Source organism: Carassius carassius, chromosome 33, assembly GCF_963082965.1.
Source record: "Carassius carassius chromosome 33, fCarCar2.1, whole genome shotgun sequence".
Taxonomy (NCBI): Eukaryota; Metazoa; Chordata; class Actinopteri; order Cypriniformes; family Cyprinidae; genus Carassius; species Carassius carassius.
Genome location: NC_081787.1, coordinates 27,481,648 through 27,508,415, shown reverse-complemented (window position 1 = coordinate 27,508,415; position 26,768 = coordinate 27,481,648). Strand labels below are relative to the sequence as shown.

General features: G+C 38.9%; 1 protein-coding gene across 2 annotated transcripts in view; it reads left to right on the top strand.

Annotated features, from left to right (window-relative positions):
- LOC132114045 (neuroligin-3-like) overlaps positions 1 to 26,768 on the top strand; it is a 206,469-nt gene that overhangs the window by 151,469 nt on the left and 28,232 nt on the right. The window lies entirely within an intron of this gene.

The window sequence follows — 26,768 nt, the reverse complement described above, 5'->3', positions numbered from 1 at the left end:
GTTTAACATACAAACTCTATTAAGACTTTCAGTTTTGTCATTACAATATAACAGAGATGTCATTGTAAATATTTGCATATACTGTATTAGTCTTCTACTGTATATACCAGTTGCATATTTAATTGTGTTTAGCATAAAAAAAGCTAAATTATATGTATTATATTTTTAAAAGCTTTCACTGATGTTTCCTTATATACATTTTTAATAAATGAGTTAATTAATAATGTATTTATTCGAAGAAATTAAAAGAAAATAAGAATTTTCATAAGTAAAAGTTAACAAAGATCATTTGTTCTCACTAATACTGGAGTACATGTGTTGATCTATAAAAAGTAATGTAAATTCACACCTCTAACAAGTATTTTAATTTAATGAAATTAGAAGGAGAAACTCATATATTGTAGAAATGTCACTGAGATAAACAGTCATAGCCCAATAATAACTAGTAAGCCTAATTAATGATTTCCAGTGGCTGTACCATTGAGAGTCTCGGCTTATGGCTGTGCAGATTTCAGCTGTCATTACTGCAGCACAAATGTGGGCCTGGACTGGGCTGAAACACTGAGCAGTGCTACACACTCGAGTCTGTTAGCACCTTATGTAAGCCTGTACAAAACCAAAGAGAGAGGAAAAGGTGAGTGAAAGAGAAATGCATCAGAACAGGAAGCAGAGTGTACCGTGAGAAAAGAACAGATGGAGAATTAGTGAGGGGGAAAAAATTAGATGAATAGTACTGCTGATTAAAATAATGCTGTGTATGAATGAGAAAAGGTCTCGGTGGGTGGCAAAGGAGGCCACACTATTGACCACCAGTGTCACACCATGATTAGTGGGAGGTATCAGCCACAACAGGCAATAACACATCGATCCTACGAACCTGACCCTGTCGATCAGGCCAGACCTTTCTTGTTTTCATGAATCCCTCCTTATCTGGACTTAGCTCGAGCCCTTTCCTTTCCCCAGGGCTGTTGCCCCAAACCCCCCTTCTCTCTCTCCGGGCCTGTACACACAGAATCTCTCTCACCGACTCTCACAGCTGCAGCTGGAACACACAAGCAAACATGCAGTCGCTTCAAATGGCCCCTGCATGCACTACCCTGAAAGCAATTAAAACCAAGGTCTATTTTAAGATGAACCACAAAGGAATCGTGGGTAGTGCACTGCACTCATAATCTCCAAAATTTATTTGAATTCTAAAATAAAATGCCCAGTTTGTGCTACATGGGAATATGTGTCCTGCTGTTGTTTATGCATAGATTAGCAAAGAAGTCTGTACATTTGTGCAATGTTACACTTTTTTGCGCTTTTGCTCTGCTTAAAAAAATAAAATAAAAAAACGTTGCGATCATATATTCTGTTCGCATGTTTTTAAATTATTATACATAAAGCCTAAGGCCAAATCAATGGCAAACACTAATGCAGTCCTTGCTTGAATCCTGAGGGATTAGTGAGGAAATTGCAAATAATTGAATTAAATATTACGTTAAATGAATTAATCAAAATAAACTATGATATATCTTGTCAAATCACGTTTATCAAATTGAGTAATGAGCGGCTCTGTGTTACACACACATGCAGATTATAATATTGCATTTTCAGGTCTACTGGTGACATTTCATGTGCATTTTAAATTGTAATGCATTTTTCATTGCTGCTTGTCTATGCTAAAAATTGCTTTTGCCGAGCAGCTCACTCTTGCGACGCACCTGTGTCAAGCAAAAAGTGCCAAGGTCTTTTAATGAAGGAATATCATATTTAAGTTACTTGAATAAAGCATCTCTTAAATGAAATTGTTCAGTAGGTAGTACAACCAAATATGATGTAATCCTGAGTTGTTACTTACTGTAGTGATAGTGGTTGGAAAAAGTTGTAATTTGGAAGAGCAGATGCTCAATACACCTTTTTTATGGTCTTGAACAGAAACAAGCTTAAATCCATACCATAAACTTAGTTCCCTTTCAGTCGGTCATGTTCGACGTTACGAATGGGATCTCACCCGAGAGTCCAATCACCTTCGAGTGGTACAAAACGAGCCAATGGTACACAAAGTACCTTGGTCTGCGGGATTTGCATCGTGAGCTCTGCCCCGCAGAGCGGGTATATAAGGAGCAACGCGAACAACTCGCATTCAAGCTTTCGATTCGGAGCCGAGCACATCATGTGCTGCTTTCACCGGAGTGCTACAAGCAAGAGCTGGTGTTGGTGTGATGGCGCGATTCAGCGGTTCGTCTGGGTTTCCTGTGGCAGCTCCCGCGTTCCCCTGAGCGCTTCAACACCTCTAAAAGAGAAAATTTCTTTCACAAAAGAGATACGGGCCGATTTGCGTCTTTTTAAAGATGTCATTTCGCCCGTGTGTTTCTGGGTGCGGTTGATACATCGCTCCTCATGACGGCCACGATCGTTGTGTCACATGTCTGGGCTTCCAGCACGCTGAGACTGCGTTCGTGGATGGCTCATGTTCTCATTGCGGGGACATGACCATTTCGGCGTTGCGATCGAGACTCGATTACCTTAAAAGGTATAGTGTCCCCTCTGCCACACCCCGTTCTAGCTCTTCTTCTCGTAAGAGGGCTACTTCGGCTGGTGGCCAGGGTGATCTGAGGGTTACTGTGTGGGCTTCCCCAACGAGCCAACCTCCTCGGGCCACACCCCCCTCACATACGTCGCAGCCGGTCGAGTTTCCGGATGAGTTTGCTGGACCCTCTCAGGCTCCTGACATCTCATTCGGAGCTCGCGAAGAGGACCGTATGTTGATCGCCGCATCACAAGGCGTGCTTGGGTCCTCGGGAGATGAGGATTCGGCTGCATTGCCTCCCTTGGGAGTGCCAGCATAGTCCGAGTCCGATCCCGAGCTGACGGCCGTGCTTTCCCGGGCAGCGGAGAGCATCGGGCTTGAGTGGAATCCTCCGCCCTGTCCCGAGCGCTCGAGGCTGGATGATTGGTTCCTGGGGGCTGCTCATGCGGATCGCCAGCACCCCCATGAGGAGATGGCCCCAGAAGGGCGGCGCAACCCGTTTCTGCCCCTAAGCCTGCCAAACGCCAGGCCAAGCGGCGTTCCTGAGACGGCGACGCGGAGTTGGAGACGTCAGCTCATCAGGAGATGGAAGCAGGACCACTCCTTCCCCCGAAAGAGGGCCGGGGGAGAATTCTTTGTTCTCGTTTTCTTTTTGTTTCCGCCACTGGCCCTGCGGCCGGTGGTTCCCAAACCTTCACTAAAAGAGCTGTTTCCTCTACCTCCGGGTCCCAAGAGGCCACGAACGACAGTTGGCGATGTGCTTCCTCGCCGCTCTCGTTCTCCTCTCCCCTTGCCAGTTTCCATGCAAAGCCGGCTCAAGAACGCTTCGCCTTCTCATGCCCTCTTTGCTACTTGGAGTCAGACGAGTGCCCGCACTCCACCCCCGCTAAGGGACGCTATGCCGCCCATGCCGGGGCTGTCTGCTCCACCACGCTGCCCCACTGTGGGTACGCCTGTAGTCCCCTTGACCCCGCTGGTTCGGTTCTTGGGAGCCTGGCTAGAGCTCCCCAGGCCGTCCCGCTGGCTCATCCGGACGCTCAGGCTCGGCTAAGCGATTCAGTTCGCCCGGTGTCCCCCCAGGTTTCGGGGGTGTCCATGCGACGATGGTGGGCAAAGATGCCCCTGTCATGCGAGCGGAGGTCGCGTCCCTGCTGGCAAAGGGCGCGATAGAGCCGGTCCCTCCAGCTGACATGAAGTCCGTCTTTTACATCCTTACTTCATAGTACCCAAGAAGACAGGTGGGTTACGGCCAATCCTGGACTTGCGTGCCTTGAACCGAGCTCTGCACAGACTCCCGTTCAAGATGCTAACGCCCAAGCGCATTTTCGAATGCATTCGTCCGATGGATTGGTTTGCAGCGATCGACCTGAAGGACGCATACTTACATGTCTCCATTCTTCCTCAACACAGACCATTTCTTCGGTTTGCTTTCAAGGGGCAGGCAAACCAGTACAAGGTTCTCCCATTTGGGTTGGCCCTGTTTCCCCGCGTCTTTACAAAGGTCGCGGAAGGAGCCCTGGCTCCTCTCAGGGAACAAGGTGTCTGTATCCTCAACTACCTCGATGATTGGCTGATCCTAGCTCACTCTCGAGAGCGGTTGTGCGAGCACAGGGATCTGGTGCTCAGACACCTTGCCCAACTGGGTCTTCAGGTCAACTGGGAAAAGAGCAAGCTCTCCCCTGTGCAGAGGATCTCTTTTCTCTGTGTGGAAATAGACTCAGTCGCCATGTTCGCGCGGCTTATGAACAAGCGCGCCCAGTCACTGCTGAACTGCAATTCGAGGGCAAGAGAGCGGTTTCACTGAAACTGTTTCAGAGGCTCCTGGGGCATATGGCGTCCGCGGCGGCGGTCATACCGCTCGGCTACTCCATATGAGGCCGCTTCAGCACTGGCTTCACGGCCGAGTCCCGAGATGGGCATTGCAACAGGGCACGCTCCTCTACACTTCAGGGCCCTGCTAAAGGACATGCACGTTCTGGTCCGTACGGACAATACTGCGACCGTAGCGTACATCAACCGTCAGGGTGGTCTACGCTCCCGCCGCATGTCGCAACTTGCTCGCCATCTTCTCTTGTGGAGTCACAAGCATCTGAGGTCGCTTCATGCCATTCACATTCCGGGCAGGCTCAATCGTGCAGCCGACGAGCTCTCACGGCAGCAGTCTTGCCCCGGGGAATGGAAACTCCACCCCCAGTCGGTTCAGCTGATTTGGGAACAATTCGGAGACGCTCAGGTAGACCTGTTTGCCTCTCAAGAAAATTCCCACTGCCAGTTGTTTTTCTCCCTGACCGAGGGCACTCTCGGCACGGACGCCCTGGCACACAGCTGGCCGCAGGGCCTGCGCAAGTATGCGTTTTCCCCAGTGAGCCTTCTTGCACAGACGTTGTGCAAGATCAGGGAGGACGAGGAGCAGGTCCTCATGGTTGTGCCTTTTTGGCCCGGCCAGACCTGGTTCCCTGAACTTGTACTCCTCGCGACAGCCCCTCCCTGGCCAATTCCTCTGAGGAACGACCTTCTTTCTCAGAGACGGGGCACCCTCTGGCACCCATGTCCCGATCTGTGGAACCTACATGTGTGGGTCCTGGACGGGTCACGGAAGGTTAAGGTACCTTGCTACCTCAGGTGGTAGCTACCATCACTTCAGCTAGAGCCATGTCCACCAGACAAGCCTATGCTTTGAAGTGGAACCTCTTCATCACTTGGTGTTCTTCACGGCGTGAAACCCCTGGAAATGTCCGATTGGGTCAGTGCTTTCCTTTCTTCAGGAGGGGTTGGAACGAAGGCTGTCTCCTTCCACCCTCAAGGTCTATGTGGCTGCCATTTCGGCTCACCATGACCCTGTTGAAGGTAAGTAAGAATCATCAGGTTCCTGAGAGGAGCAGGGAGGCTCAATCCGCCTCGCCCTCAGCAAGTCCCCTCTTGGGACCTCGCAGGGGTTCTATCAGCACTGCAGAGTGCTCCCTTCGAACCCTTGCTCTCAGTTGAGCTAAAGTTTTTATCTTTGAAAACTGCACTCCTGACGGCTTTGGCTTCGGTGAGGAGGGTCGGGGACCTGCAGGCATTTTCAGTTGCAATGCGTGCCTGGAATTCGGCCTGCTAACTCTCACGTTATCTTGAGACCTCGGCCTGGGTACGTGCCCAAAGTTCCCACCACTCCTTTTAGGGATCAGGTGGTGAACTTGCAAGCACTGCCCCTGGAGGAGGCAGACCCAGCCCTGACGCTGCTCTGTCCAGTACGTGCGCTCTGCACCTACGTGGACAGAACTCAGTGCCTTAGTACCTCAGACCAGCTCTTTGTCTGTTACGGAGGACAGCAGAAGGGAAAGGCTGTCTTCAAGCAGAGGTTATCCCACTGGATAGTGGATGCTATTGTCCTGGCTTATCAGGCTCAAAACCTGCCATGCCCCCTAGGGGTGAGAGCTCACTCAACTGGGAGTGTAGCTTCCTCCTGGGCGCTGGCGCATGGCGCCTCGCTAACAGACATCTGTAGAGCTGCGGGCTGGGCGACACCTAACACATTCACAAGATTTTATAATCTCCGTGTAGAGCCCGTGTCCTCCCGGGTACTCGCCCCTTCGGGCCAGTAAGGACCTGCTCGGTGTCAATCCGCTTGCTGTGCCATTCCACCTCTGCGGACTGGATGCGTGCGCTATTCCCCTCAGGTGAGTTCCTCAGTCAGAACCCTGGGTTCCTCCAGCACTGTTAATGTCCAACACTTGTGTACCTGCCCTTTGGTCAGCCCTGTGTGGGACTAGGTGCCTCCATGCTTTGTGATTCCCCTTTCTGGGCAATCCCACGTGTGTATGTCCACAGTAAGTCTCTCCGCAGCATGTGTCTTTCCCTTGGCAAGCCCCTTGCCAGCTCTGTCGTTGAAACTTCCACCCTGCGGGCTGGGTACCTCAGAGTTCTTATGTATCACCACCTGGGTGGATACCTGCCTTCTGTAAGCCCTCCCACAGGCAGGCAGCCTGCTAGCATACGTCCAGCTGGAATATGCTACCCAGTGTATTCTGTGTAAGTTATGGGCCCTCACTCGTGCTGGCCTCACGACAGGGTGCTATCACTCTTACGGGTCGCTGGAAGACAGCTATGTGGCGTTTTGTAAGGGACCCCATTCGTAACGTCGAACGTGACCGACTGAAAGGGAACGTCTTGGTTACGTATGTAACCCTCGTTCCCTGAAGGAGGGAACGGAGACGTTACGTCCCCTTGCCACATTGCTGTTCCGCTGAACGGCCGGGTCACTGGCTCGGTTCCTCAGCCAAGACTTGAATGCGAGTTGCTTGCATTGCTCCTTATATACCCGCTCTGCGGGGCGGAGGTCAAGATGCAAATCGCGCAGACCAAGGTACTTTGTGTACCATTGGCTCATTTTGTACCATTCGAAGGTGATTGGGCTCTCGGGCGAGATCCCATTCGTAACGTCTCCATTCCCTCCTTCAGGGAACGAGGGTTACATACGTAACCAAGACGATTCCAGTATATAAAATGCAACAAAATTATATACACTCAACTGGAATATGTAAATTTGTCTTGTTCTGTTGTTTCCTTGACAACCAAGTTATTCAAGTCCCAAGCTTGGTTACCATCACTTATGGAGAAAAGCACTTAAGACAGAACACTAGCATGCTTCTTAATGCAATTAAGTGTATCTTTAAAAAAGTGCATTTTGCAAAAATGTCAAATGAAATGTTTTTGTAAATCATTTTTTTATCATCTTAAAGAATTCATCTCAAAGAAGTACATGTGTTTTCATGTTCTGATTAACATACTAAAACAATTTTTATAACCATAGCATGTTATTCAGTACTATAAAGTTAAAATTTACTAAACTGTAATCAAAAAAGTTAAATCCCTGAACTACACCAAAATGAGTACTTGTAGTCTCTCTTTGTCGCATAGTTTTTGTATTTGTCTTTTTGTTGCTTTTAATTTTTCATCTTGCAGCTTCTTCAGTGAATCATTTCCTCACACTACTGCACAGAGTCCTTTTAAAACACAGTCTGATGGTTCCCAGATGTGTTCATCCGGTTCTCATCACAGGTGTTCAACCAATTAAATATCACTATCTTACACTTTCTTTTTTCTTCTGCTTTTTGGTACTTTTTCACTTCCTATGCGGGATAACTATAATATATCATGTTTACAATCATGATAATGTCTTGTGATTTGTAAACTGACAACCCATTTTCTAATAGCTGATTTATGTTTACTTATGTTTTTCCAATATTAATAGACAAGGACATTTTAACATTAAGATCACGTGTGTTGTGATCAATGAGTTAATGTAAAATATTTTTCTTGCATGGCCATCTGTAAAATAGTTTGTTCTTATTCGCATTTCTTACTACAGTTTCTACATGGATAACAACCCATTATAAATGCTTAATATGATGTCAAATGTATCAGATTTCTTTGCTATATTACATGATGTTTGTGAATAAATAAAGCAGGATGTAAAAGTTTCTCCAGGAATAATCCCTAGAAAGAATAGTCTAGTATTTCTTGATAATATATTTTATTTGTCAAGGAAATGTATTGTAAAGTAAACACACATTTAAGCAAAAAAAGTCAAAAAGTTGTTGATTATCTAATAATGTTTCCTTATTATAGACTGATTGTGTGTGTATCCTTGAGCTTTAAATTGATTAAACACTAAATGAGATTGTTCTTCAAAAACTCTTCTCTGAATCGAAAATTTGACGCAATTGACTAAACGGTGATCTAGTTTTTAACAAAAGAGAACTGAAAGCATTGTGTATTGTCAATAAACTTCTGTAAAAGTGTAGTTTTTAGGATGTTATTTTGCTCTACAATTAATACATCAAGTAAATTAATATGGTAAAACTAGTATAACTATCGTTCCTTCTCAGATACCCATTTGTTCTTCACAGCTTCATTCAGTAATATACGGTAATCAATTCTGCTTTATTATTTGATGTGGGATTGAAGAATAGTTTAATAGCTATTCTCATCCTTTAGCATGTCCTTAATTAACCTTTATCGTTTGGTTGTCTTATATCACCATATCCACTCATATATCAAGGAGTAAAAGTACTTTTGGTTTTGAACACCTTCAAAGATGTTATTGCAAATTAATGATTACAAATATACATTTTTATCATTACAGTTTTAAAGACAATAGAAGTAATTATTAAATTATATATAAAGATGCATTTAAGTCCTAATTATGTGGGTAACTACATAAAAAGCCATAGAAGATTGTAGATCTCAACGATGTGTCAAAGTGTGCTCATATTTTCTGAGAATCTATATGAGCGCAAATATTTCTCATCAAAACTAGGCTAAATGATCTTCACTGCGTTAATCTCAGTACAGGATATTAGGGCTTACAGCATTCACACTGTGTGCGTGAGCAGCACAGTGCTGCGTAACAGAAGAGCATCGATGCATTATACCGCCCCGTCTATTTCTGCCAAGAAGTGCACTGAATCCAGGTGATTAACAGCTGTTTAGTTCAAAGCTACACTTTGCATTTTGTGTTTTTATATAGATTAATTAACATCTGGGTGTAAATGTAATGCCCTATCTTATGCAAATTATTGTACGGTTTATGACGATCAAGTTTGTTTAATAATTCTTGATGTCTAACTGTTGACAAAAAAAAAAACTCTTAACATTTAATCATTTCTGCTTGTCTACGTGTGAGCGTGCTGTTGCAGTAATGTTACCGCTTCTCTTAAGTGTGACTTATGCAAGTTTTGTGAAACTGTCTTACAGTTTGCATGTTATCAAGTGTTACATGTTGACTATTTCTGTTAAGCCTGAGGTATTTTTCCTCTGGGTTTGCAGATGTTTTCTTTTATTAATTTTGGTAGAAAACACATGGGCACGTTTTTGTCAGTACTGACTTAATTCTCTTCTCTCGCTGACGTGTAACAGGTATTATGCAATGAGCAAATGTCTCTGGCACATGTGAGCTGATTCAGCGGTAGCGGGTGTTTAGTGACCCGTTTGAAGCATCTAAAGTCATGTTCCAATGTTTAGGATACAGTCTGCTGATAGCATGCAGCATCAGATCCCCCAGCTCATTTCACACATGCGCTGCAGTCCGATCCCGATGAAACTGTAATATTCTATAGCTGTTTGGCCCTTGTGATTGCAATGGAATTGATTTGCAGCCAGCCAACTTGCCTAATCTATAGTGTCTTACTATCGTGAGGAAAACAAGGACATTATGGTATTTCAGAAAGCGGCCTGACCCTGGAGGCAATTTGTTGCATTATAGGCATCACTTGGCTGCCTTGGAAATTGAACTCCTCAAAACCTCAGCTGCTACCTTCTGTGCCTTGTCGTTGCATGTGGTGTAGCTATGGAAACGGATGTTTCTGAGTCATAGAAATGAGAGGAAGTAAAAAGGAATTGTCACTTGTAGCACTGGCTCTTGCATGTGGCATGGTGACAGTAAACTGCGTTGATGAGTGCGGCTCAGTTTTTGTGGTCTGTTATGTAAAACCTGTCAGAGGGTTGGAGTGGGGCGGCAAGAAAAGAAGAGAAGAGGGTGGTAATGACATGCTGGGCATAACCAGAGACTGTCCTACGGAGGGATCCCACATTATAGCGGCTATAGAGAGACAAGAGGGATTTGATGCTTGGGAGGGATTTTTAGTTGTGCTGGAGAGACAGCTCAGGAGACTGAGCCCACAGCACAGACGGGCTAAAACACATAATCTGTGTGTGTGTGTGTGTGTGTGTGTGTGTGTGTGTGTGTGTGTGTGTGTGTGTGTGTGCGTGCGTGCGTGCGTGCGTGCGTGCGTGCGTGCGTGTGTGTGTGTGTGTGACAGCCAATGGATATGAAAGTGAGGCTTATGATGAGAGTACTGGCAGTTCTGAAAAAAAATAATAGTTGATAGATAGATAGATAGATAGATAGATAGATAGATAGATAGATAGATAGATAGATAGATAGATAGATAGATAGATACAGTAGATAGATAGATAGATAGATAGATAGATAGATAGATAGATAGATAGATAGAGAGAGAGAGAGAGAGAGAGAGATGGATGGATGGATGGATGGATGGATGGATGGATGGATGGATGGATGGATAGCTCAACAGTTTTATACCATGTCATCAACAGGAGTGCTGCAAGGTTTCAGTAACTACTCAATGAAAACGAACATGCTGTCACGTCACACAATCACAGCAAATCAGAATATATTTGGTCTTGTATAAACAACTGGATAAGGATTTCACAGTGGGCGGAGCTGAATAGCGAAATGACACAGAAATAGGATACCTTTATTATGTCATGTTATTGGTTAGGACACAATGTTATGAGCTGAGTAACATGTTATTATGAATTGGATGTAGACCATGCTAAAACTATATGGAATTATGAGTGAGCTGTCTTATAGTAATTATGTACAGTAATGAGTCTTTGAGGGTGGGTTGTTATCGTGGCTGCAAAAAAAAAAAAAATGTCTGAAATGAGCAGCTGCTCGTCTCTACACAAGGGCACTGGTCACGGGTTTGTACCTGAAGTGAATAATCCTTAGCTCGCAGCAGCATAAGCATGTTCTGTATTGCCATTTTGCCGGTGTCTTGAGAACGGTTCCAGCTGAGGTTGAAAGCAAAGCAAAGCAGCGTGTTTTAGCGAGGCCAAATGAGCGATTACCTCCAACTCCTGTCATAATTCACCATGACCTCAATCTGCCAGCGAAAACTCTCCCTGACTGATCGAAGTTCAGGTGCTCTGCTCTGATGTTAAGTGTAGTTCGATAGAATTGCCTTTATCTGTTGCCTGTACCAGGCTCACAAATTTGATGCGCAGTGCTAACGGTTCAGGTCGGCACTGGGGAGAGCTAATTATGCCTGTAATCAGTTTGCTAATGTGTTGAGTTTCCTATCTGCACCAAATCATGTTCTTGTCGAAATAGGACATAAATCCCACAGCTGTGACAATAAAAAATATTGTCTTAGTATAATATGTAAGCACAAAATAATTCACTTGATTAGCTTTTTTATTAAAATAAGCAAGAACACAGGCTTTTTATAAAAGAAGAATCTCTTTGTCTGCATATGAATCTAGAATGCCATGGTGACCTTCACCTGAAATAATTTCTAGAATCCAGCGTATGAATCACTGTGGCACCATGGTGACCCTTCTGCTGATACAGGGTCAGGTACTGCATATTTATTAGCACTCTGACAGCATTTGTGACCCAGATTCCAATGCTAACAATAGTAAATACATGCACGTTACTCATGTTACCCTCTTTGCACTGAAACAAACGCAGCATGTCAGCAGTACAATCAAACATCAGATATTGTTTGCTGTTTTCAGACTTTCACAATCTGGCTGATCACAGGGTGCACAAAAGGAGGGGCAATATAGAGTTTAATGATTGTGTGATCTGTGCGGTGTGCAAGACACTTTTGAATGAACTTGCTTTCTGCCATATTGAGATGCTGTTGTTTTTTTTTGTTTTTGTTTTTTTGGTGATGACTGTTAAGGTTTTAAGCTCTAAGCACATATGAATGCATATGTTTTTAGCTACAAAAACTTGATTTCACATGTTTTTGGATTCTGAAACGTGTCAGAGTTTAATTAATAACAAAAGTTGACAGTCTATTATTAGTGCTGCTGTATGCATAGCTCTTAACGGCTGTAATTGAAGAAGCAAAACACATTTGTAACAGTATATTAGATCATGCACGATGTCTTAAAGAAACAGCAGCCTTAGTAAACCTTCTGCTTCTGTGACATTACTGCTTATTTATACAGTGAAGATTATCCAGTGTTATTTTACATTTGTATAGATTGTTTAGTTTCTGTAGTAATTCTGAAACAAATTATTACTGTTTATTACTGTTAATTACATTTGTATGTTTGGGCCCTATCATACATCCGGCATAACGCAAGTGTTTTTTGCTAGTTTCAGCCCGACACAGTTGGCATTTTCACATCCTGTGAAACGTTGTTTAAATAGCAAAGGCATTTGCGACCATTTGTGTGCCCATGGGCATGCTGTTCTGACAATGAGGTGTGTTCAAGCGCATTGCCACTGAAATAGATTGTGCCCTTTTGCGCACAATTTATTCAGTTAAAATGTCTGAATATTGTTAAAATAAGTGTATTCAAATCTCAAAGTTTTTAGTACTATCACTTATTCATTTCATTTAGGTATAACTAACAAATGTGCATCACATGAAATTAATTAGTTCATGGTAAAGCTGCTTAATCCAAATGGATGGAAATGCTAAATAATTCTGCTTAATAATTTACTGGATACTGAGAGCTCAGAAATACTGGCCCATTGGAACGAGAGGAAGCGAACAGATACAGTCTTGATTTCCATCCTTCATCCTACAGACACCCTGTAAATGCTTTGGAGAGAGCATCGATATAGTTGACATCTGCTCCCTCACCCTGGGAGTCTGGCCACTGTCCTGTCCTGAGGCCTGTAGCAGAGCAAAGCGCTCTGCTATTCTTAGCCTCGAACGCAGACAATCAAACAAATACACATGTGTCAGATGTAAACAGTACCCCAGCCCTGCATCTGACAGCATACCAACAGCACATTTCCCCAACCGCTTCAACAGCAGAGCAATTGCAAAAATTAAAGGTTACGCAGGTAGGTTGGATTGGAAATATCACAGCCTGCCCATCTGCAAGGTTTGAGTGCTGGATAATCGAACCGCCTTGGTTTCTCTTCATCGCTTGGGCTTCAGAGAGTTATCTTAGGGGAAATGAGAAAACTTAAGTAGTGGGTAAATTTCCTTAGTGTGCAGTGGGCCAAACCCGCGCTGCGGATCAATTGTGCAGTCAGGTAAGAAAGTGCCCCAAGGAGGGTGAATCAGGAAGTCTCCAAGAAAAACAAACCTAGTACAAGCACAAAGGAGAGAAACAACTTTTTTAGACTCAGCACCACACTAGCCCGGCTATATCTCTCAAGGCCTTCATAATCATTGAACAGTATGCATATGCTAGCTCACTTGGGTATTTCTGAGTCTCCGCTGCAGAGGAGTGGTAATAGTCATATTGAGCAGTCATTAGGGTGGGAGTGAGGCCAAAACAGTTCTCGCTGCTGGGATGTGTGGTACACTGCGCTACCTACGCACTGCTAAGCCCAGACTTCTTTGTTGTTGATAAAAGAGAAGTAGAAGTGTAAGTGTAGTTGAAGGTTTAGATTCCGTATGCATGTTTTTATCAGTGATCTAAGCTGTAAAGAGCACAGGATGTGTTGAAAGGTTTGAGTGCTGACATGGGGATGTTAAAATGTGAGTCCTGGATCTCAGCACCTTCAGATACACATCTAGACACAAATGTGGGTGTGGATTATACTGTAGCTGAGAACGTTTCAGCGGTGTGGATGAAGTTATGTTGCATTGCTCGGCCCATGGCCATCTGTGCCCATGTTTGTGCAATGATTAGTTTAAATCATATTCTGTGTTCTGTGTTGCTTTGGCAGCTGTGATTATCTGAGATCAATGCAAACGAACTCTGAGAAAATATTTAGACCTAAATGGGTTTTGCTGGTCATTTAAGTATTTTAATTAAAGGCTCACACCATCTTCAAATAATAACAGAAGGCTTCTCACCTTCTCACCTAAATGTGACTTTATAATAAAGTTGACAATAAGTTGAATTATATTAATCAATTAATATTATATCAAACAAATAGTGTCAAGCAAAAGCTCATTAAAAGTTATTTCACCATAAAATGTTAACCATGAATACAACAGAGCAAAAATAAATCTGATTGGTGGACAGACATTTGCTCATTTGCTCAAATCCCTCACTCATTCCTGCATGGTGTGCTATACTAGTTTGCTCACTCATTCATTAATTCCTTATAGTGAGTACTGCATAGTGTGCTATATATGGAATAGTGAGAGATTTCACTGAAACTGAAGAGAATAAAAACTAATGCTGTTTGATTTGGTTGTGAAAAGTCACCTCTGGTGGTCATTGACACACAGCAGCCACGTGTGTTTATTGTTCATTTCGTGGTTGTGAAAGATTCAGTCCTCCTTGGGGTTAGCAAGGGGTAGCTTTTAGTCATGCCTAATCACAGGTAAACCATGGCATCTTGTTCTAGCTAATCAAAACAGCCTTTCCAGTTATTCTTTTGTAGCAGTGGTAACCATTACCCTGCTACACCCCAGTAACCTACTTTGCTTTCAGACAGAAGGTGATGGTTTAATTTAATTAAATACAACATTAAATACTGATTGCATGTATTAACTTCTACACGTGGTGGTTGGAAGAACAAAGCTTCGCCTGCTGAAAAGAAAACTAAAACCAGCTTAAGCCTTTTTAAACAGGCTTAGGGCACATTCCAGCTGGTCAGGCTGGGAGACCAGTTAGGGGAGCGTGGGTAAGATGAGCCATTTTTGACTTATGTGATCCTCAAGATAAGGGAAAATAATGCAGAAGTACAATGAAAGTATCTAAAGTAATATCAGGATGTTTCCTATCATTTAAAATTTTCAGAATGTATCTATGTATAAAGGGTTCTAAAAATATGGCTTCTTTTAAAAAAGTTTTTCCGTGGCTTACTTTGCCCCAGGTTAAGGGTAAGCTGACCAGAGAGTAAGATGCACCATCTGGGTGTAAAAACGACCATCTAATTGAATTTGATTCAAACCCATGTGAATCTTTTAAACCAACTAAATCACATTTCTCTTTACAAACAGTCATATTTGACTCTTTATAAAGAATAAGCTTCTTTTTTGCACTAAAAGTCTTTTATCTGCACTGTTTGTTCACTTCACTGATTTGCACTCTATCTGACATGTGCCTTGCGGTGATTTATTTAACTTTATTTTTTATTTTATTGTCTTTTTTACATGCCCTTATTGTATAGTTGTATCTTTTATTTTCTATTTGATCTAGATTTTTAGGTTCTACTGTTAGTGTTATCTGTATGCACTGGGGGTCTAGGAATAACGCAATTTAGATTCTCTGTATGTATGTACTGTATATGTGGAAGAATTGACAATAAAGCAGACTTGACTTGACTTGATTTATTAACTTATTTTTCAATTCAATTCAAGTTTATTTGTATAGCGCTTTTTACAATACAAATCGTTACAAAGCAACTTTACAGAAAATTATGTTTTTACAATATTTAGTAGTAGCTAGAAAGTTGTGCACGTTTGACAGGATTTTAGAAAAAATAAAAAATAATAATAATAATACAAGACGTAGTCAGCTAGACGATGAACTATCAATATTATTAATTAATAGTTATTATATGATGCAGTCGCACATGTAGCAATAATTGTTAATCTTAAAGCTAACTTAAACAATATAAACCAACCAAATGAAGTTTAAATCTTTAATTCATTTCTGAAACAATAAGTTGAACCCCAAAGTTGTAACCTTCCCAAAAACAGACTAAACAGAGTTTAAGTCAAATTAAATAAAACTGAATAAGATTAATTCAGAGAAGAATTTGGAGCACTTGTACACTGTCCCTATCAAATAAACTACAAATAATATGTATATATCTGATAAACCAAACCGTAATATCACATAATATCTCAGATATTAGAGTTTTTTACTCACCTTATTTTCACAAGCAACTGTTACATTTTCAATTGTCTTAGTACAATACACACAATCACAAAGTATCCTTTTCACTACACAAAAACAAGTGTTTCATCTATAAAAAGTCTCATTCACAGTAACAGCCTTTCATAAAGCTCTTACTATCAAACTTTTCATATGCACGTCTTCTCGTTAAGTTTAATACATTTGTATATTATTTAATCTAGCTAATCTTAATGGTTGATCAGTGAATCATTTGATGCATCTATAATATAATACATAGATATAGATTCAATATATGTGACCCTGGAGCACAAAACCAGTCTCAACCTGTTAACTGTCACCCCGTCCCGTATACGGGGCGCCTACGTTTACTTCACTATATCACAATTTAATCCTAGTCTAATCATGACAAACTATATATTGTTGGAAAGGTCTAAGACTCCTGAATAGATATTTTACCTTTTTTGTAAAAAATTATGTAGGAAAAGTAATAGATTAATTTATGGCAAAAGTGCACCTCAAAAACCTACATCATAACAGGAGTTCTGACCTTTGTCAAAAAAAAAACAGTCTTCTTTGTTGCCTTTTTCTCTCTCACACTTTAGAAATCATCAGAAATGATATATCACTTGAAAACTTAAAATCTTTTGAATCCTTTGAAACCCATTTTAAAATCAGACATTGCATTACCATGGAAATGATACATCAATATCATGTTACGAAATTATTTCAGTCATGATTTATTAAAAATGTATAATCTATGTTCAAAAATGTGAGTGACAGTTAACAGGTTAAGTCGCTGGGGTATATTTGTAAGAATAGCCAAAAATACACTGTATTGGTCAAAATTATAGATTTTTCTTTTATGCCAAAAATCATTAGGATATTAAGTAAAGATCATGTTTCATGAACATGTTTAGTACATTTACTACCGTAAATATATAAAAACTTAATTTTTGATTCGTAATTTGTATGGCTACAGACTTTATTTGGATAACTTTAATGCCAATTTTCTCAATATTTAGATTTTTTTTAGCAAGGAGACAGATTGCATTAAATTAAGCATTTTACATTACATTATGCCGTGTGATACTGTATGTAGAGGCATTACAATGATAGAGACACATTACCACATTACACATAACCAGAATTAAGTCGCCTTATTTTATATTGTGCTTTATACAATACAGATTCTATCAAAGCAGCTTTACAGTGTCAAACTATTTGTCAATACTGCAAGAGGACAAACAGTCCTGAAAACATGAAACATTTTTCAGTTAAGGTCAGTTCATTGATGACGATAGTGGCAAGGTAACAAAACTCCATCAGTGACAGAAATGGAGAAAAAACCTTGGGGGAAACCAGCCTCAGTTGGGGGGCCAGTTCTTCTCTAGCCAGATGAAACCAGGATGGCGTGGTTTAATTCCAGGCTGCAACACAGGTCAAACTGAGCAGAGGACTTTCTCGCGGAGGTTCTCGCGGTCTTGTCCTGATAGCCGTCTAGTTGACGAAGTCTTCACATGAGATCTTTCTCTGGGGCTCATCTAAACTGACAGAGTGTCTCTGCCTCCCGAACAACACTATGTAGATTGTTCCAGCATTTGGGCACTAAATAGGAAAAATATCTGCCAGCCGCAGTTGATTTTGATATTCTAGGTATTATTAAATGCCCAGAGCTTTGAGATTGCAGCGGATGTGAAGGACTATAATGTAAAATAAGCTCACTCAAGTAATGAGAAGCTAATCATTCAGGGCTTTATGGGTAATAAGCTAGATTTTAAAATGTATTTGTTGTTCAATAAGGGGCCAGTGCAGTGTTGACAGGACCGGGCTAATATGGTCATACTTCCTGGTTCTAGTAAGAACTCTTGCTGCTGCATTTTGAACCAGCTGGAGTTTGTTTATTAAGCGTGCAGAGCAACCACTCAATAAAGCATATAATAATAATAATAAAATGCATAAATGCATGGATTAACATTTCTGCTTTTGACATTGAGAGCATAGGTCGTAATCAGTTTTACAAATGCTAGAAACGTGGCTTTCTAATGAAAGATAACGATCAAATAGCACACCTAGGTTCCTAACTGATGACGAAGAATTGACAGAGCAGCCATCAAGTGTTGACTTTCATCTGAAAACTTCAGCTAGATTATAGATTCAGTCATATGGCAAAGTGGCAGTGCACTTTACAGTAAACTCTGTTCAAGCACAAAACCTTATGGTCATGTCATATCTTCATCACACCTTTTAACAAAATGGATAAATACCTTTATAAACATTATGGATTTTGTGTGAGTTATGCAAGTTAGGTAATGTCGGTGTATTTTCTTACATTATTTGTGTAATTATTTCAGCAACAAAGGTTATTTGAAACACATGTACCTGTATCTTTCATTGTTTTCTCTTGAATTAACTTAATTTGTTAAAAGTACTAAATTGAAAGAAGATCCTGCTGTTGTGTTTTGGTGATTAAATCAGATGTTTTCATTATTATATATATTACAATAATCTTATGTTTTGAAACAATGATTATGTTGATTGAAAACGTTATAATTGTAATAAAAGCATGAGATTTTCAGAATGTATCTATGTATAAAGGGTTCTAAAAATATGGCTTCTTTTAAAAAAGTTTTTCCGTGGCTTACTTTGCCCCAGGTTAAGGGTAAGCTGACCAGAGAGTAAGATGCACCATCTGGGTGTAAAAACGACCATCTAATTGAATTTGATTCAAACCCATGTGAATCTTTTAAACTAACTAAATCACATTTCTCTTTACAAACAGTCATATTTGACTCTTTATAAAGAATAAGCTTCTTTTTTGCACTAAAAGTCTTTTATCTGCACTGTTTGTTCACTTCACTGATTTGCACTCTATCTGACATGTGCCTTGCGGTGATTTATTTAACTTTATTTTTTATTTTATTGTCTTTTTTACATGCCCTTATTGTATAGTTGTATCTTTTATTTTCTATTTGATCTAGATTTTTAGGTTCTACTGTTAGTGTTATCTGTATGCACTGGGGGTCTAGGAATAACGCAATTTAGATTCTCTGTATGTATGTACTGTATATGTGGAAGAATTGACAATAAAGCAGACTTGACTTGACTTGATTTATTAACTTATTTTTCAATTCAATTCAAGTTTATTTGTATAGCGCTTTTTACAATACAAATCGTTACAAAGCAACTTTACAGAAAATTATGTTTTTACAATATTTAGTAGTAGCTAGAAAGTTGTGCACGTTTGACAGGATTTTAGAAAAAATAAAAAATAATAATAATAATACAAGACGTAGTCAGCTAGACGATGAACTATCAATATTATTAATTAATAGTTATTATATGATGCAGTCGCACATGTAGCAATAATTGTTAATCTTAAAGCTAACTTAAACAATATAAACCAACCAAATGAAGTTTAAATCTTTAATTCATTTCTGAAACAATAAGTTGAACCCCAAAGTTGTAACCTTCCCAAAAACAGACTAAACAGAGTTTAAGTAAAATTAAATAAAACTGAATAAGATTAATTCAGAGAAGAATTTGGAGCACTTGTACACTGTCCCTATCAAATAAACTACAAATAATATGTATATATCTGATAAACCAAACCGTAATATCACATAATATCTCAGATATTAGAGTTTTTTACTCACCTTATTTTCACAAGCAACTGTTACATTTTCAATTGTCTTAGTACAATACACACAATCACAAAGTATCCTTTTCACTACACAAAAACAAGTGTTTCATCTATAAAAAGTCTCATTCACAGTAACAGCCTTTCATAAAGCTCTTACTATCAAACTTTTCATATGCACGTCTTCTCGTTAAGTTTAATACATTTGTATATTATTTAATCTAGCTAATCTTAATGGTTGATCAGTGAATCATTTGATGCATCTATAATATAATACATAGATATAGATTCAATATATGTGACCCTGGAGCACAAAACCAGTCTCAACCTGTTAACTGTCACCCCGTCCTGTATACGGGGCGCCTACGTTTACTTCACTATATCACAATTTAATTCTAGTCTAATCATGACAAACTATATATTGTTGGAAAGGTCTAAGACTCCTGAATAGATATTTTACCTTTTTTGTAAAAAATTATGTAGGAAAAGTAATAGATTAATTTATGGCAAAAGTGCACCTCAAAAACCTACATCATAACAGGAGTTCTGACCTTTGTCAAAAAAAAAAACAGTCTTCTTTGTTGCCTTTTTCTCTCTCACACTTTAGAAATCATCAGAAATGATATATCACTTGAAAACTTAAAATCTTTTGAATCCTTTGAAACCCATTTTAAAATCAGACATTGCATTACCATGGAAATGATACATCAATATCATGTTACGAAATTATTTCAGTCATGATTTATTAAAAATGTATAATCTATGTTCAAAAATGTGAGTGACAGTTAACAGGTTAAGTCGCTGGGGTATATTTGTAAGAATAGCCAAAAATACACTGTATTGGTCAAAATTATAGATTTTTCTTTTATGCCAAAAATCATTAGGATATTAAGTAAAGATCATGTTTCATGAACATGTTTAGTACATTTACTACCGTAAATATATAAAAACTTAATTTTTGATTCGTAATTTGTATGGCTACAGACTTTATTTGGATAACTTTAATGCCAATTTTCTCAATATTTAGATTTTTTTTAGCAAGGAGACAGATTGCATTAAATTAAGCATTTTACATTACATCATGCCGTGTGATACTGTATGTAGAGGCATTACAATGATAGAGACACATTACCACATTACACATAACCAGAATTAAGTCGCCTTATTTTATATTGTGCTTTATACAATACAGATTCTATCAAAGCAGCTTTACAGTGTCAAACTATTTGTCAATACTGCAAGAGGACAAACAGTCCTGAAAACATGAAACATTTTTCAGTTAAGGTCAGTTCATTGATGACGATAGTGGCAAGGTAACAAAACTCCATCAGTGACAGAAATGGAGAAAAAACCTTGGGGGAAACCAGCCTCAGTTGGGGGGCCAGTTCTTCTCTAGCCAGATGAAACCAGGATGGCGTGGTTTAATTCCAGGCTGCAACACAGGTCAAACTGAGCAGAGGACTTTCTCGCGGAGGTTCTCGCGGTCTTGTCCTGATAGCCGTCTAGTTGACGAAGTCTTCACATGAGATCTTTCTCTGGGGCTCATCTAAACTGACAGAGTGTCTCTGCCTCCCGAACAACACTATGTAGATTGTTCCAGCATTTGGGCACTAAATAGGAAAAATATCTGCCAGCCGCAGTTGATTTTGATATTCTAGGTATTATTAAATGCCCAGAGCTTTGAGATTGCAGCGGATGTGAAGGACTATAATGTAAAATAAGCTCACTCAAGTAATGAGAAGCTAATCATTCAGGGCTTTATGGGTAATAAGCTAGATTTTAAAATGTATTTGTTGTTCAATAAGGGGCCAGTGCAGTGTTGACAGGACCGGGCTAATATGGTCATACTTCCTGGTTCTAGTAAGAACTCTTGCTGCTGCATTTTGAACCAGCTGGAGTTTGTTTATTAAGCGTGCAGAGCAACCACTCAATAAAGCATATAATAATAATAATAAAATGCATAAATGCATGGATTAACATTTCTGCTTTTGACATTGAGAGCATAGGTCGTAATCAGTTTTACAAATGCTAGAAACGTGGCTTTCTAATGAAAGATAACGATCAAATAGCACACCTAGGTTCCTAACTGATGACGAAGAATTGACAGAGCAGCCATCAAGTGTTGACTTTCATCTGAAAACTTCAGCTAGATTATAGATTCAGTCATATGGCAAAGTGGCAGTGCACTTTACAGTAAACTCTGTTCAAGCACAAAACCTTATGGTCATGTCATATCTTCATCACACCTTTTAACAAAATGGATAAATACCTTTATAAACATTATGGATTTTGTGTGAGTTATGCAAGTTAGGTAATGTCGGTGTATTTTCTTACATTATTTGTGTAATTATTTCAGCAACAAAGGTTATTTGAAACACATGTACCTGTATCTTTCATTGTTTTCTCTTGAATTAACTTAATTTGTTAAAAGTACTAAATTGAAAGAAGATCCTGCTGTTGTGTTTTGGTGATTAAATCAGATGTTTTCATTATTATATATATTACAATAATCTTATGTTTTGAAACAATGATTATGTTGATTGAAAACGTTATAATTGTAATAAAAGCATGAGATTTTCAGAATGTATCTATGTATAAAGGGTTCTAAAAATATGGCTTCTTTTAAAAAAGTTTTTCCGTGGCTTACTTTGCCCCAGGTTAAGGGTAAGCTGACCAGAGAGTAAGATGCACCATCTGGGTGTAAAAACGACCATCTAATTGAATTTGATTCAAACCCATGTGAATCTTTTAAACTAACTAAATCACATTTCTCTTTACAAACAGTCATATTTGACTCTTTATAAAGAATAAGCTTCTTTTTTGCACTAAAAGTCTTTTATCTGCACTGTTTGTTCACTTCACTGATTTGCACTCTATCTGACATGTGCCTTGCGGTGATTTATTTAACTTTATTTTTTATTTTATTGTCTTTTTTACATGCCCTTATTGTATAGTTGTATCTTTTATTTTCTATTTGATCTAGATTTTTAGGTTCTACTGTTAGTGTTATCTGTATGCACTGGGGGTCTAGGAATAACGCAATTTAGATTCTCTGTATGTATGTACTGTATATGTGGAAGAATTGACAATAAAGCAGACTTGACTTGACTTGATTTATTAACTTATTTTTCAATTCAATTCAAGTTTATTTGTATAGCGCTTTTTACAATACAAATCGTTACAAAGCAACTTTACAGAAAATTATGTTTTTACAATATTTAGTAGTAGCTAGAAAGTTGTGCACGTTTGACAGGATTTTAGAAAAAATAAAAAATAATAATAATAATACAAGACGTAGTCAGCTAGACGATGAACTATCAATATTATTAATTAATAGTTATTATATGATGCAGTCGCACATGTAGCAATAATTGTTAATCTTAAAGCTAACTTAAACAATATAAACCAACCAAATGAAGTTTAAATCTTTAATTCATTTCTGAAACAATAAGTTGAACCCCAAAGTTGTAACCTTCCCAAAAACAGACTAAACAGAGTTTAAGTAAAATTAAATAAAACTGAATAAGATTAATTCAGAGAAGAATTTGGAGCACTTGTACACTGTCCCTATCAAATAAACTACAAATAATATGTATATATCTGATAAACCAAACCGTAATATCACATAATATCTCAGATATTAGAGTTTTTTACTCACCTTATTTTCACAAGCAACTGTTACATTTTCAATTGTCTTAGTACAATACACACAATCACAAAGTATCCTTTTCACTACACAAAAACAAGTGTTTCATCTATAAAAAGTCTCATTCACAGTAACAGCCTTTCATAAAGCTCTTACTATCAAACTTTTCATATGCACGTCTTCTCGTTAAGTTTAATACATTTGTATATTATTTAATCTAGCTAATCTTAATGGTTGATCAGTGAATCATTTGATGCATCTATAATATAATACATAGATATAGATTCAATATATGTGACCCTGGAGCACAAAACCAGTCTCAACCTGTTAACTGTCACCCCGTCCTGTATACGGGGCGCCTACGTTTACTTCACTATATCACAATTTAATTCTAGTCTAATCATGACAAACTATATATTGTTGGAAAGGTCTAAGACTCCTGAATAGATATTTTACCTTTTTTGTAAAAAATTATGTAGGAAAAGTAATAGATTAATTTATGGCAAAAGTGCACCTCAAAAACCTACATCATAACAGGAGTTCTGACCTTTGTCAAAAAAAAAAACAGTCTTCTTTGTTGCCTTTTTCTCTCTCACACTTTAGAAATCATCAGAAATGATATATCACTTGAAAACTTAAAATCTTTTGAATCCTTTGAAACCCATTTTAAAATCAGACATTGCATTACCATGGAAATGATACATCAATATCATGTTACGAAATTATTTCAGTCATGATTTATTAAAAATGTATAATCTATGTTCAAAAATGTGAGTGACAGTTAACAGGTTAAGTCGCTGGGGTATATTTGTAAGAATAGCCAAAAATACACTGTATTGGTCAAAATTATAGATTTTTCTTTTATGCCAAAAATCATTAGGATATTAAGTAAAGATCATGTTTCATGAACATGTTTAGTACATTTACTACCGTAAATATATAAAAACTTAATTTTTGATTCGTAATTTGTATGGCTACAGACTTTATTTGGATAACTTTAATGCCAATTTTCTCAATATTTAGATTTTTTTTAGCAAGGAGACAGATTGCATTAAATTAAGCATTTTACATTACATCATGCCGTGTGATACTGTATGTAGAGGCATTACAATGATAGAGACACATTACCACATTACACATAACCAGAATTAAGTCGCCTTATTTTATATTGTGCTTTATACAATACAGATTCTATCAAAGCAGCTTTACAGTGTCAAACTATTTGTCAATACTGCAAGAGGACAAACAGTCCTGAAAACATGAAACATTTTTCAGTTAAGGTCAGTTCATTGATGACGATAGTGGCAAGGTAACAAAACTCCATCAGTGACAGAAATGGAGAAAAAACCTTGGGGGAAACCAGCCTCAGTTGGGGGGCCAGTTCTTCTCTAGCCAGATGAAACCAGGATGGCGTGGTTTAATTCCAGGCTGCAACACAGGTCAAACTGAGCAGAGGACTTTCTCGCGGAGGTTCTCGCGGTCTTGTCCTGATAGCCGTCTAGTTGACGAAGTCTTCACATGAGATCTTTCTCTGGGGCTCATCTAAACTGACAGAGTGTCTCTGCCTCCCGAACAACACTATGTAGATTGTTCCAGCATTTGGGCACTAAATAGGAAAAATATCTGCCAGCCGCAGTTGATTTTGATATTCTAGGTATTATTAAATGCCCAGAGCTTTGAGATTGCAGCGGATGTGAAGGACTATAATGTAAAATAAGCTCACTCAAGTAATGAGAAGCTAATCATTCAGGGCTTTATGGGTAATAAGCTAGATTTTAAAATGTATTTGTTGTTCAATAAGGGGCCAGTGCAGTGTTGACAGGACCGGGCTAATATGGTCATACTTCCTGGTTCTAGTAAGAACTCTTGCTGCTGCATTTTGAACCAGCTGGAGTTTGTTTATTAAGCGTGCAGAGCAACCACTCAATAAAGCATATAATAATAATAATAAAATGCATAAATGCATGGATTAACATTTCTGCTTTTGACATTGAGAGCATAGGTCGTAATCAGTTTTACAAATGCTAGAAACGTGGCTTTCTAATGAAAGATAACGATCAAATAGCACACCTAGGTTCCTAACTGATGACGAAGAATTGACAGAGCAGCCATCAAGTGTTGACTTTCATCTGAAAACTTCAGCTAGATTATAGATTCAGTCATATGGCAAAGTGGCAGTGCACTTTACAGTAAACTCTGTTCAAGCACAAAACCTTATGGTCATGTCATATCTTCATCACACCTTTTAACAAAATGGATAAATACCTTTATAAACATTATGGATTTTGTGTGAGTTATGCAAGTTAGGTAATGTCGGTGTATTTTCTTACATTATTTGTGTAATTATTTCAGCAACAAAGGTTATTTGAAACACATGTACCTGTATCTTTCATTGTTTTCTCTTGAATTAACTTAATTTGTTAAAAGTACTAAATTGAAAGAAGATCCTGCTGTTGTGTTTTGGTGATTAAATCAGATGTTTTCATTATTATATATATTACAATAATCTTATGTTTTGAAACAATGATTATGTTGATTGAAAACGTTATAATTGTAATAAATGAGATCAGTTTTTTAAAAAAGAATGACTAGCTTTGTTACAAGTGTGATCAGTTTGCAAAAAGAAAAAAAAACTTTTATATATACTTTAAATTTAACTTAGCTTCACTGACTTTTGGTGGGGTTTGTACAAATTCTGGCTCAATTTACCCCACAGCATTTGTCTCACTTTGCCCCATAGCTTACCAATTCAGGTTAATATTTAGCTTAATGACCTGTATGCATCATAAATATTTTAGACCTGGATACATTAATTTTGATATGCTGTAACACCCATTACATCTGTTATGCTAAAGTAAATTGGTACCTTCTACTCCTCCCATGTGTTTCTCCTTTTCAAAGTCTGGCAGAAGTGATGGGTGGTTCCAAAATACATGGTCACATGACAGTAAAAGTGTACAGGTGCCAAGATACAGGAGGTGGCTCAACTTACCCCCTGGCTCAACTTACCCCCCTCCTCCCTACTGTAAGACCAGACAACCAGCTTAAGTTGGTCTTAGCTCTTTCAGCAAAGTAATCAGTTGGTACTAAGCTATCAAGCAAAGCTGTTTGCATTAAGCTTGTAGACTAATGTTGCATGTATAATCACATACTGAGTAGCTACTACATTTGCTTGGAATCTTAATGGTTGACCATTAAAAAAAAAAAAAAAAAAAAAAAAAATTGTAGGAATTACGAAATATTAATGAAATTCAAACACATTACATCTACTATATTTTAACTTTCATGGGACCTACCAGCATCAGTTTTGTTGATTCATTGCTATTCATGACTTCTCTTAAATGGGCTCATGTACATGGGCTCATGAACAGTATCCACTGAATCTTCACTCCAGAATCTCACCACAAGTTGTACTCTAGATCATCTGGGCACTTTTCATCTAC